Raw genomic sequence first — 11301 nt, 5'->3', positions numbered from 1 at the left:
TTTTTGCTTCTTTGCTTTTAGAAAGATTAAACTTCTTCAGAAGTTATTTCACATACTTCGTTTGATGAACATAAGTTCCATCAGAAGTTTGATTGATTTGAATCCCAAGAAAATACTTGAGTTCACCCATCATACTCATTTCAAATTCAGCCTGCATAGACTTAGCAACCTCCTTTCCAAGTGAAGCATTAGATGTTCCAAAAATAATATCATCAACATAAATTTGACAAATTAAAATGTCCTTCTTAGACGTTTTACAGAAAAGGGTCGTATCCACTTGTCCTCTAGTGAAACCATTGTTCAGAAGGAAAGAACTTAATCTCTCATACCAAGCTCTAGGAGCTTGCTTCAATCCATACAATGACTTCTTAAGTTTGAAAACATGTTCTGGAGACTTAGAGTCTTCAAAACCAGGAGGTTGGTGGACATAGACTTTCTCATCTATGTAGCCATTTAAGAAGGCACTCTTAACATCCATCTGATATAGAGTGATGTTATGTTGAGTGGCAAAAGAAATTAATAAGCGAATAGATTCTAACCTGGCCACTGGTGCAAAGGTTTCTGTATAGTCAGTTCCTTCTTGTTGACTATAACCTTGAGCCACCAGTCTGGCTTTGTTTCTTACCACTTCTCCCTTCTCACTAAGCTTGTTTCTGAAAACCCACTTTGTACCAATGATGTTGAATCCTCTTGGTCTAGGAACCAAATCCCATACATCATTCCTTGTAAACTGATTTAGTTCTTCTTGCATGGCAATTATCCAGTATGGATCTTCTAGAGCTTGATCAACCGAAGTTGGCTCGATCAAAGAAACAAGACCTAATTGACATTATGCATTGTTCTTGAGGAATGCTCTTGTTTTGATAGGATCATCTTTCTTTCCAAGGATCACATCTTCTGAGTGAGCTGAGGTGAGTCTAGAAGATCTTCTGACTGTTGGCTCTTCAGAAATCCTGAGATTCTCTAAAGATGCAGCAACTTGATCTTCTGATCCTTTGCTTCTGAGACTTTCAGCTTCTGAAACTTTGCTTCTTGGTTCTTCAGCTTCTGATATATCAATATCTATATCTGCAAAATTCTCAAACTGCTTTGGCTTTTCAAGACCAAGCTTATCATCAAATCTGATATTGATTGATTCTTGTACAACCAATGTTTCAATATTGTATACTCTGTAGCCTTTGGAGCGTTCTGAATATCCAAGAAGGAAACATTTTTGTGCCTTAGAATCAAACTTCCCAAGATGATCTTTAGTATTCAGAATAAAACAAACACATCCAAAAGGATGAAAATATGAAATGTTGGGCTTTCTGTTCTTCCACAATTCATAAGGAGTCTTATTTAGAATAGGTCTTATAGAGATTCTATTCTGAATATAACATGCAGTGTTTATTGCTTCTTCCCAGAAGTGCTTAGCCATATTGGTTTCATTGATCATGGTTCTGGCCATTTCTTGCAGAGTCCTATTCTTTCGCTCTACAACTCCATTTTGCTGTGGAGTTCTAGGGCAAGAGAAATCATGGGCAATACCATTTTCTTTGAAGAACTCCTCAAAGAATCTGTTCTCAAATTCACCACCATGATCACTTCTGACCTTTATGATTTTTCACTCCTTCTTAGATTGAATCTGAGTGCAGAATTCAAAGAACACTGAATGAGACTCATCCTTGTGTTTTAAGAACTTTACCCATGTCCAGCGGCTATAATCATCTACGATGACTAATCCATATTTATTCCCTCTGACAGATGCTGTTTTGACTGGTCCAAACATATCAATATGCAGAAGTTCTAACGGCCTAGAGGAAGAGACAACATTTTTAGACTTGAATGCAGGTTTGGAGAACTTGCCCTTCTGACATGCTTCACAAAGAGCATCTGATTTGTATTTCAGATTTGGGAGTCCTCTGACCAGATTAAGTTTGTTAATTTGAGAAATCTTTCTCAAACTAGCATGTCCTAATCTTCTGTGCCAGACTTATTGCTCTTCAGAAACAGACATAAGACAAGTCACCTTCTGCTTCTCAAGATCAGAAAGATCAATCTTATAAATGTTGTTCTTTCTCTTACTTGTAAATAGGATTGAGCCATCCTTCTGACTTACAGCCTTGCAAGACTTTTAATTGAAGATTATATCATAACCATTGTCACTTAATTGACTTATGGACAATAAGTTATGCGTTAATCCTTCTACAAGAAGTACATTAGTTATGGAAGGAGAGTTACCAATACTTATGGTTCTAGAGCCAATAATCTTGCCCTTCTGATCTCCTCCAAACTTGACTTCTCCACCAAATTTAAGCACCAGGTCTTGGAACATAGACCTTTTTCCCGTCATGTGTCGCGAGCACCCAGAGTCCAGGTACCATGACATTTTGTGCTTTGTCTTCTTTGCTGCCAAGGATATCTGCAACATAAATTATCTTCTCCTTAGGTACCCACAATTTCTTGGGTCCTTTCTTATTAGTTTTCCTCATGTTCTGATTGACCTTGGGTTTAGCATAATAATTAACAGGAGGGACAACATGATATTCTTTAGGTTTGGTAGCATGATATCTTTTAGGTTGTGTCACATGCTTCTTGGTGTGTGTAGTATAAAAGCTTTGTGCATGTGAAGTGAGCCTAATATCATGTGAGTGGCCATATTTGAATTGCTCATACAATCGCTTGTATGTGATTTTCAAATCATCTACAAGTTCAAATTTACGTGGGATATCACCCTCATAGCCAACGCTAATCCTTTTGTTTCCAGAAACTCCATATATCATAGAAGCAAGGTGACTTCTGCCAATACTTCTAGATAGAAATTTTTTGAAGCTCGAGTCATATTCTTTCAGAATATGATTGAGGCTAGGAATGGATTTTTCTGATTCAGAAGGAGATCCAATGTCTTTGGATAATTTTAAAACCTTTTCCTTCAGTTCAGAATTTTCCACTTCCAGCTTCTTAGTTTCAGATTCAAATAGCTTTTTTAGCTTTTTGTATTTGATACTAAGATGAGCCTTGAGTTCCAGAAGTTCAGTTAAGCTGGAAACTAACTCTTCTCTAGATAGTTCAGAAAATACCTCTTCAGAATCTGATTCTGATGTAGATTCTGATCCATCATCCATTATGGCCATCAGTGCAAAGTTTGCTTGCTCGCCTTCAAAGTCTGATTCTGATTCTGATTCAGAATCATCCCATGTTGCCATAAGACCCTTCTTCTTATGAAACTTCTTCTTGGTATTCTCCTTCTGAAGTTTTGGACATTCATTCTTGAAGTGTCCAGGCTCATTGCACTCATAGCAGATGACCTTCTTCTTATCAGATCTTCTGCCACCATAAGATTCTCCTCTTTCAGGCTTCTTTGAACTTCTAAAGTTCTTGAACTTCCTTTGCTTGCTCTTCCAGAGTTGGTTAACCCTTCTGGAGATCATGGACAGTTCATCTTCTTCTTCTGATTCTAATTCTTCAGAATCTTCTTCTTCAGCCTGAAAAGCGTTAGTGCATTTTTTATAATTAGATTTTAATGCAATAGATTTACCTTTCTTCTGAGGCTCATTTGCATCCAGCTCTATCTCATGGCTTCTCAAGGCACTGATTAGCTCTTCCAAAGAGACTTCATTCAGATTCTTTGCTATCTTGAATGCAGTCACCATTGGACCCCATCTTCTGGGCAAGCTTCTGATGATCTTCTTTACATGATCAGCCTTGGTGTAGGCTTTGTCCAGAACTCTTAATCCAGCAGTTAGCGTTTGAAATCTTGAGAACATCTTCTCAATATTTTCATCGTCCTCCATCTTTAAGGCTTCATATTTATGGATTAGGGCAAGAGCTTTGGTCTCCTTGACTTGAGCATTTCCTTCATGGGTCATTTTCAATGACTCATATATATCATAGGCAGTTTCCCTATTAGATATCTTCTCATACTCAGCATGAGAGATAGCATTCAGCAAAACAGTCATACATTTATGATGATTTTTGAATAGCTTCTTTTGATCATCATTCATTTCTTGTCTTGTAAGCCTTACGCCAGTAGCTTTCACTGGATGTTTGTAAACATCCATCAGAAGATCCCATAAGTCACCATCTAGACCAAGGAAGTAACTTTCAAGTTTATCTTTCCAGTATTCAAAGTTTTCACCATCAAATACTGGTGGTCAAGTATAACCATTGTTACCATTTCCATTGTGTTGCTCAGCTGAGCCAGATGTAGATGTATTTGTTGGATCTTCACCAGCCATCTTGTACTGAAGCGTTTTTATCTTCCTGAATCTTTTCTAAATACGGTTAAGTGCTTGCACCTTAGAACCGACGCTCTGATGACAATTGAAGGATAGAAAAACACTTAGAAAGGGGGGGGGGTGTGAATAAGTGTAGCTTTAAAACTTGTAAGATAAAAACTATTTGCACAATGATTTTTATCCCGGTTCGCTGTTAACTAAACTACTCCAGTCCACCCCCTTAGAGTGATTTACCTCACCTGAGGATTTAATCCACTAATCACACAAGATTACAATGGTTTTCCACTTAGACAACTTCTAAGTCTTCTAGAGTATATTGATCACAACCTGATCATTCTAGGAACAAACTGCTTAGATACCCTCTAAGACTTTCTAGAGTATACTGATCAACAACCTGATCACTCTAGTTCTTACAACTTAATGTAAACAAATTCTTTTAAGAGTTACAATGCTTCTTAGAAAGCTATTATCACAACTGTGATTTTCTCTTAAGTTTAAACTTAATCTCACTAAGATATTACAACAGCAATGTAGTGAGGTTGAAGATGAAGTTTGGGAGCTTTTTGAATTTGACAGCGTTTCTGTATATTTGCGCAAGTGTTGTGTTTAGCTTCTCATCAGAACTTCAATATATAGGCGTCTGAGAAGATGACCGTTGGGAGCATTTAATGCTTTGCGTAATCCGTACAGCATTGCATTTAATGTTTCACTCTTTTGTCAACTATCTCGAGCCTTGCTTTCGCTGAGTCTACTGACGTTGCCTTTAATAGCTTCTAACGTTCCTTTTGTCAGTCAGCGTAGCCTGCCATCTTTTACTTGCTTCTGATCTGATGTTTGTGTAAACAACATTTGAATATCATCATAGTCAAACAGCTTGGTGCAGAGCATCTTCTTGTCTTCTGACCTTGAAGTGCTTCTTAGCGTGATACCATGAGAACTTCAGTGCTTCTGCTTCTGATCTCAAGTTCTTCTGATGCTTCCATAGACCATGTTCTGATTCTGCTTGACCATCTTCTGATGTCTTGCCAGATCATGTTCTGATGTTGCATGCTGAACCTTCTGAGTCAGTGCTTCTTGCGCTGAATTTGTGCATACTCTTTATATAATTCCTGAAATGGAAATTGCATAGTATTAGAGTACCACATTATCCCATACAAAATTCATATACATTGTTATCATCAAAACTAAGAATATTGATCAGAACAAATCTTGTTCTAACAGTGCCGAGTGTGTGACTCGTGATTTTGATGTCCTCGCCCGGGTGCAATTCTTTGGCTTTGTTGGGCCAGGGACTCCCCGTGTTATCTCTCCATACGTGTTAGATTTGTTTGACGAACAAGAGGAGTCTCCCTTCACATATTTATTGAGGTGCCCCTCATATATTAGCTTTTCGATTTCCTCGGTGTGATGTCCTTTTACCTTGCAAAATTTGCACTATATCCTGGTTCATAACCCAACACATTCGTCTTGGGTGAAGGCAACATATGGATGTTGTACAAGTGGAGTACCCCACGCCAGATTTTCTCACGGCGAGTGTTCAAGGGTGTGAAGTTCTATGGCGCCTAACCTACCTTTTTGAACGCTTTATTGTCCTTTATAGGCGAGGTATGATTGATGTTCCTCTTGTGGCGTAATCTCTAGGCATTGTGAACAAGCTTTTTTACTTCGCGTACCTTCTTTACGGTGTTTCTTTCCTCGCCCTTTATGTAGCACTCATCTATGGTAATCATATCTACCAACGACTACACTGGCTTCTATGCAAGGGACGCATTGAAGTTTCCCGCCTTTAGTCCATTTTGAAACACCTCTATAAATATTTCTTGGCTTGGTGGGACGACCCTGATGGTAGTTTTGTTTAAGCTGACGAGATAGTCCCAACGCAACTTCGATGAATCCTGGCGTATATTAAACATGTTGGGCGCCACTATACTAGTAAAAACGCACGGGTGGGCATGTTCCCCCAGCAAGGGCAGGGTGACTTGATCGTGACAAAATGGGTATGTCTATGACTATGACTGCAAGTGCACAGTCTATCGCGTAGCTTTAAAGATTATCAAACCCAAAGGACTAAGAATCGACCTACGGTACTTAATTGTTACTACGTAAATCTAAGGCTAATATCTGATTAATTAGGATCAGACGGGGGAAATAGGGAAATACCGGTATGTAATAGTCGAACGTCGGGGGTCTAGTAAACTATCAACGCGAATCGTAACTTAAAATATCTTTCCGTAGAAATCATTAGTTTAAAAACCTTTCTCTCACACTCTCGTGTTTATTGATTACGATCTTATTATTAAACCTAAGTGAGTGCTCTCACTGTGTCAATTAAAGTTTAAAATAATTTTTGAAAACAAATGAAGACTAATTAACCTTAAAGCGCTCTCGCTGTATTTAAGGTTAATGCTTAATTCCTACTGTCCAGTTAAAATCTCAAACTCTCGTTTTTATTGATCCTAACTTCTATCATTTTTAACTCTCGTTACAAAATGGTTTAATTAAGTATTAGAAATTATAACCAGATAAATAAATTTTCATTAATAAATTACGTAGAAAGCATTACTAGATCCCCTCAATTATATGACTTTACATACCGGTAATAAATATTTAGCCGGACATAATTTTAATTAACGGATCAGAACAGATATAGCAAGTAAATAATATTCCGGACATAAAATTACAATTTAACATAAACAATAAACAATAATTAATGCTGAAAATATAACCTGAATTAAATTGCGGAACTGAAAGTATCAATCTGGTAGTATCAAATCTTGATCCGGAACTGGAAATAAATTGCAGAAACAAACTCTATTCCTAAAACTAAAACTAAACTCTGATGCTGAAAAAGAAAATTGAATTGCAATAGTATCTCCGGTGTGGAAATCTTTTGCTGAAGATCGGTTGGGAAATAGTGAACTGAGTTGGAAATAAAATGCAGAGAAAGTAAATTGACGGCAGTAGGGTAAAATCTTCGTCACCCTTTCTAATCTTCTTGCTGGGTATTTATAGAGTAGCTTTAGGTTGGCTTGGATCTTGAATTTGTTTCGTTACAGTGCTGGCTTTATGGAGGAAAAATAGGCGGAGAAAATATAGGGTTGACGATGCTCTTCTTCTGAATGTGAGTGTGTGACTCACGTCACACACTAACTAATGAAGTGTGCCGACCGGCAAGAGGGGGGAGGTGCTGACCGGCGTGGCATGAAATAAAATAAGGAAATAATACATGTAAATTAAGCTAAATTTATGATACGTTTTTGTGTTATCAAACTCCCCTACACTTGAACTTTGCTTTCCCTCAAGCAAACAATCAGAGAAAAAAATTTAATCACGGGTCAAATACATGTGCATGAAAATCATCTCGATCCGTACGCGGTTGCAGTGAAACTTTGTTAGAGATACAGAAGCTTAACAGGAACACCAGAGATACAATGGTGACACTAGATAACTCCAACTTATGCAAACCAATTCGAATCATGCCATTATAGCTCATCTAGTGCCTTTCGCTAAATTTGACCTATTTTCAGTCGAGCGAAATCACATTAAGCCCTTTATCTTCACACGCACATAGTAGAGTAGCCGGTTAGTGATTCTGATCCTTATTAACACGGGGCTCTGGCACATTTTTGTGGTACCCACTTCTTTTACCAATTGTAAGCTGCGGGGGATCGAACCGTAATTCGTCCTACCAAGTTCAATACCAGATACTTTTGAACCAACCGACAATAGGCTTCTTTATTGTAATCCGTGAGATACACATGCTTTGGGTTAAATGACCGGGTGAGGGTCACCTAGCTTAGTCGGTGTAATCTTTTAATTTTTACTGAAATTTTTTTTCCAGGATCATTCACTTATATTCATCGGCTCTCTATGTAGTTTGTGTTTAATAAACTACTCGAAGCTAATTTAAAGCTAGAGGTTTAAAGATTAGGGATAATAGGTACTCAAATTGTATCTTGGATAATTCGGGGTTCTAGAGTGTCAAGCCTGTAGCAATTTTGTTTAATAGTGCTTCAGTTTCTAACATATCTCTGAATTGTGTATCCTTGTACTTTTCGAGCGTGTCATGCTATGCATATATAAAGAATTTATGGTTCAAGTGGACGGAGAATTCGACAAACGAAAAGATACTCGCATATATGAACTTAAAGTACATGGATAGAAATGACAGAAAAGTAAAATATTTTTTTAGGGTAATAACTAGAAATACTGGAAATTTAAATCTACCGAAAATAAAAAGAAAAGCAGAAAGCTTCCTCCCCCACACTTAAACTTTGTGTTGTCCTCAATGCGACTTTGTGTGGTAGAAATGGTAAAGACTCACTCCTCGTTTCCTCTTCCACGGGCTCGGCCTCGGGTACGTGCTCTACCTCCCCTTCGTCCTTCCTTGACGTCTCGAAGCGGAACTATCCCAGCATGATACACATAATCATGTAAGCCTTCAACACGGTATGTCAAACAATGCATTTCCTCCGTGAGGGCTGCAATACTTTGATCATTCCAATATGCATAATCGTGTTAATCTCTGTGCATCATTTCATTCTACCCCGCTTCAATCCTCTGATGACACCGAGTTTCTTCCTCGTGGTTGCGCATCATATCTCTATACACGTCATCCAATGTGACTGGGTGATTCCTTCCTTGGGGTTGATGTCCAGATGATCCATCAACATTCTCAGATTAGGTTGGGGGTCTAGATCAGGATGAGGCTCTTGTTGATCCATTTACTGTTCGATTTCATCAACATTATCTGCATTGTTATGATTATCTTGTATGTTCTCACCAAGAGCAGGTGCGTCAAGATCATAGAGCCAGTTATTTCTGCGGTCTATCTTGGTGATCTCATTGTTTGGCAATATAGCACTGCGAACCTCCTAGTTTCGTAACATGAGGTTGAATCTTCCGTCCTGTCTTGCCTTGATGAGGCGACCAGCTCTCTAGTTGTTGATATCCATAAAAACAGCTGGTAAAGACGACAGATTTTGTAGCCTATCGTTTAGATCGAGGGCTCGAGCTATACCGGTAACAATCCATCCTACACAAAATGGTGTGTTTCCTTCTCTTGACATGAGAGATTGAATGTGAGACATGAGGAAAGTATTGGCATTGATCTAATGGTTGGAAAAAGCACAATAAAAGAAGTATAACTCCTTGGCATTGACTTTGTTGTTGTTGGTCCTTCTGAAGATCGTATTGGCTAAGATGCGGTGGAAGTAACGCATGATCGGATTATGAATTTGAGAAGAAAAACATATGTCGGGAGCGACATTTTTCGTTATCAGACACTCTTTGCCTTACAGCATTCGACGTTCTTTGCCAGTCAAGCTCAGGCGGAATTCTATAATTGATTCCCTCATCACGCGTGAATTGAAAAATCGCACTTAAGTTGTCTTGATTCATGGTGTACTCTCGGTTAAATAGTCGGAAGGTAGCGGTTCCGATGAGATTGTGGGAAGCGTTGGTAGGTGTGTTGTAAATATACAAACTTAGAATTTCCAAGGTTAATGCCTCGTATGTGGGAAGTTCAGTGTGCTTACGACTGATAAACTCGTTTTATTGAGAAATATACGTGCACCGTTGTTGAACAGCCCCAAACTTTGCAAACTTTCGACATGGGCGAATCTTGTTGACACCACCCCTCTCTGAGAGAAACTTCGGTAACGCGTGTGTTGAATTTCACCCGCTTCTCCATTCCGGAAAATAACACCTGGGAATTTGGCTTCTCCTTCGTTTTGTTGGTTTAGATTAGCCATAGCAATTACTCTGCAGAGGGTATGAAAAATTTGTAAAAGAAGTAGCAGAAGGGTTGATGTTTGGTTTTGTTGCAGTGAAACTTATAGGAATGTGAAGGTTGGAAATGAATTGAATGGGTGGTAAATGGAAATTAATAAGGGTTGAAAGGAGATGAAGAGAATGGAGTAAATGAGTAACTCGGTGGAGGAAGTTTGAACAGACTGGAAAAATTGAAGTGAGAACACAAGCTAATGTGTTTCTGCATTTAAAGCAAGTAACGAACGTCACTTTATTGGCTGTGACGGTCGGCGTTGGCCCCTTCCTGACGGACGGCAGGCAGGCATGCATGCGTGAAGCAGAAAAAGCATAACACCTCTGTGTTGTTCAGCGTGTTGGTTATGTTGGTTCAGTGCAGAGATTCCATTCAGGCTTTTTTTGACCAATGCTGCATGTAATTCTATTGGACAAACACCAATTGGCATAAATAGCTTTGACTAGTAGTCAAAGTATAAAGCTGAGTGTATATAAACTCAATAGCCAAAATAAATTCTAGCCTATACCAGTGTAAATTTATAGCAGTAGAAGTGTATAGGTATCAGACAAGAAAAAACATTATGTTTAAGCAGATATAGCAGTGCAACAGGATTTATCTCTAATAATAGCAGTAGTTAGCAGCAGATATTAGCAGCAATTATCTCTAACAATGCACATACACAATAGAAATATAGCAAAGGAAAATATAGCAAAGGAGAATAAACACCAGAATAAGGAAAACTGCTGAATTTAATTTCATTAAAACTAAAAACTTCAAATCAAAATTAGTCTGAAAATTAAAATACTAACTAATTAAAATACTAAAACTGAAATACTGAGAAATAAAACTACTAAAAACGGGAAATCCTAACTAAATATTTCCTTCCCTTACACTTAAACTAGACGATGTCCTCATTGTCAAAATGTAAGAGTTAGAAATCTAAACTAAAGGTCTTCAGTTAGCCACTTTTCGGAGCAGGAACAGACTGAAAATGCTGATATAAACTATCTAGATTTGCCGTGACCAAATCCATAAATCCGTGGAAATCTCCTCGGAGTCTCCCTAAGTCAGTACGGTACAGCAACATCGTTCCGAAGGGTCTCATTAGCAGCAGTATGGTCAAGTGATCGCGATTTTACGTGTCTATAAATCTGATAACTGCAAGTGCATAGTCATGTCGTGTAGTTTTAAAAGATATCGGATCCACAGGGACTATGAATCGATCTACCGTTTTCTAAGGTTACTATGTAAAGCTAAGGATACTAATACTTGGGTTGTTTCTAACGGGAAAATTAAAATATTAACTCTAAGGATATA

Source organism: Vicia villosa, linkage group LG7 (assembly GCF_029867415.1).
Source record: "Vicia villosa cultivar HV-30 ecotype Madison, WI linkage group LG7, Vvil1.0, whole genome shotgun sequence".
NCBI lineage: Eukaryota > Viridiplantae > Streptophyta > Magnoliopsida > Fabales > Fabaceae > Vicia > Vicia villosa.
This window is presented reverse-complemented; position numbering follows the sequence as displayed.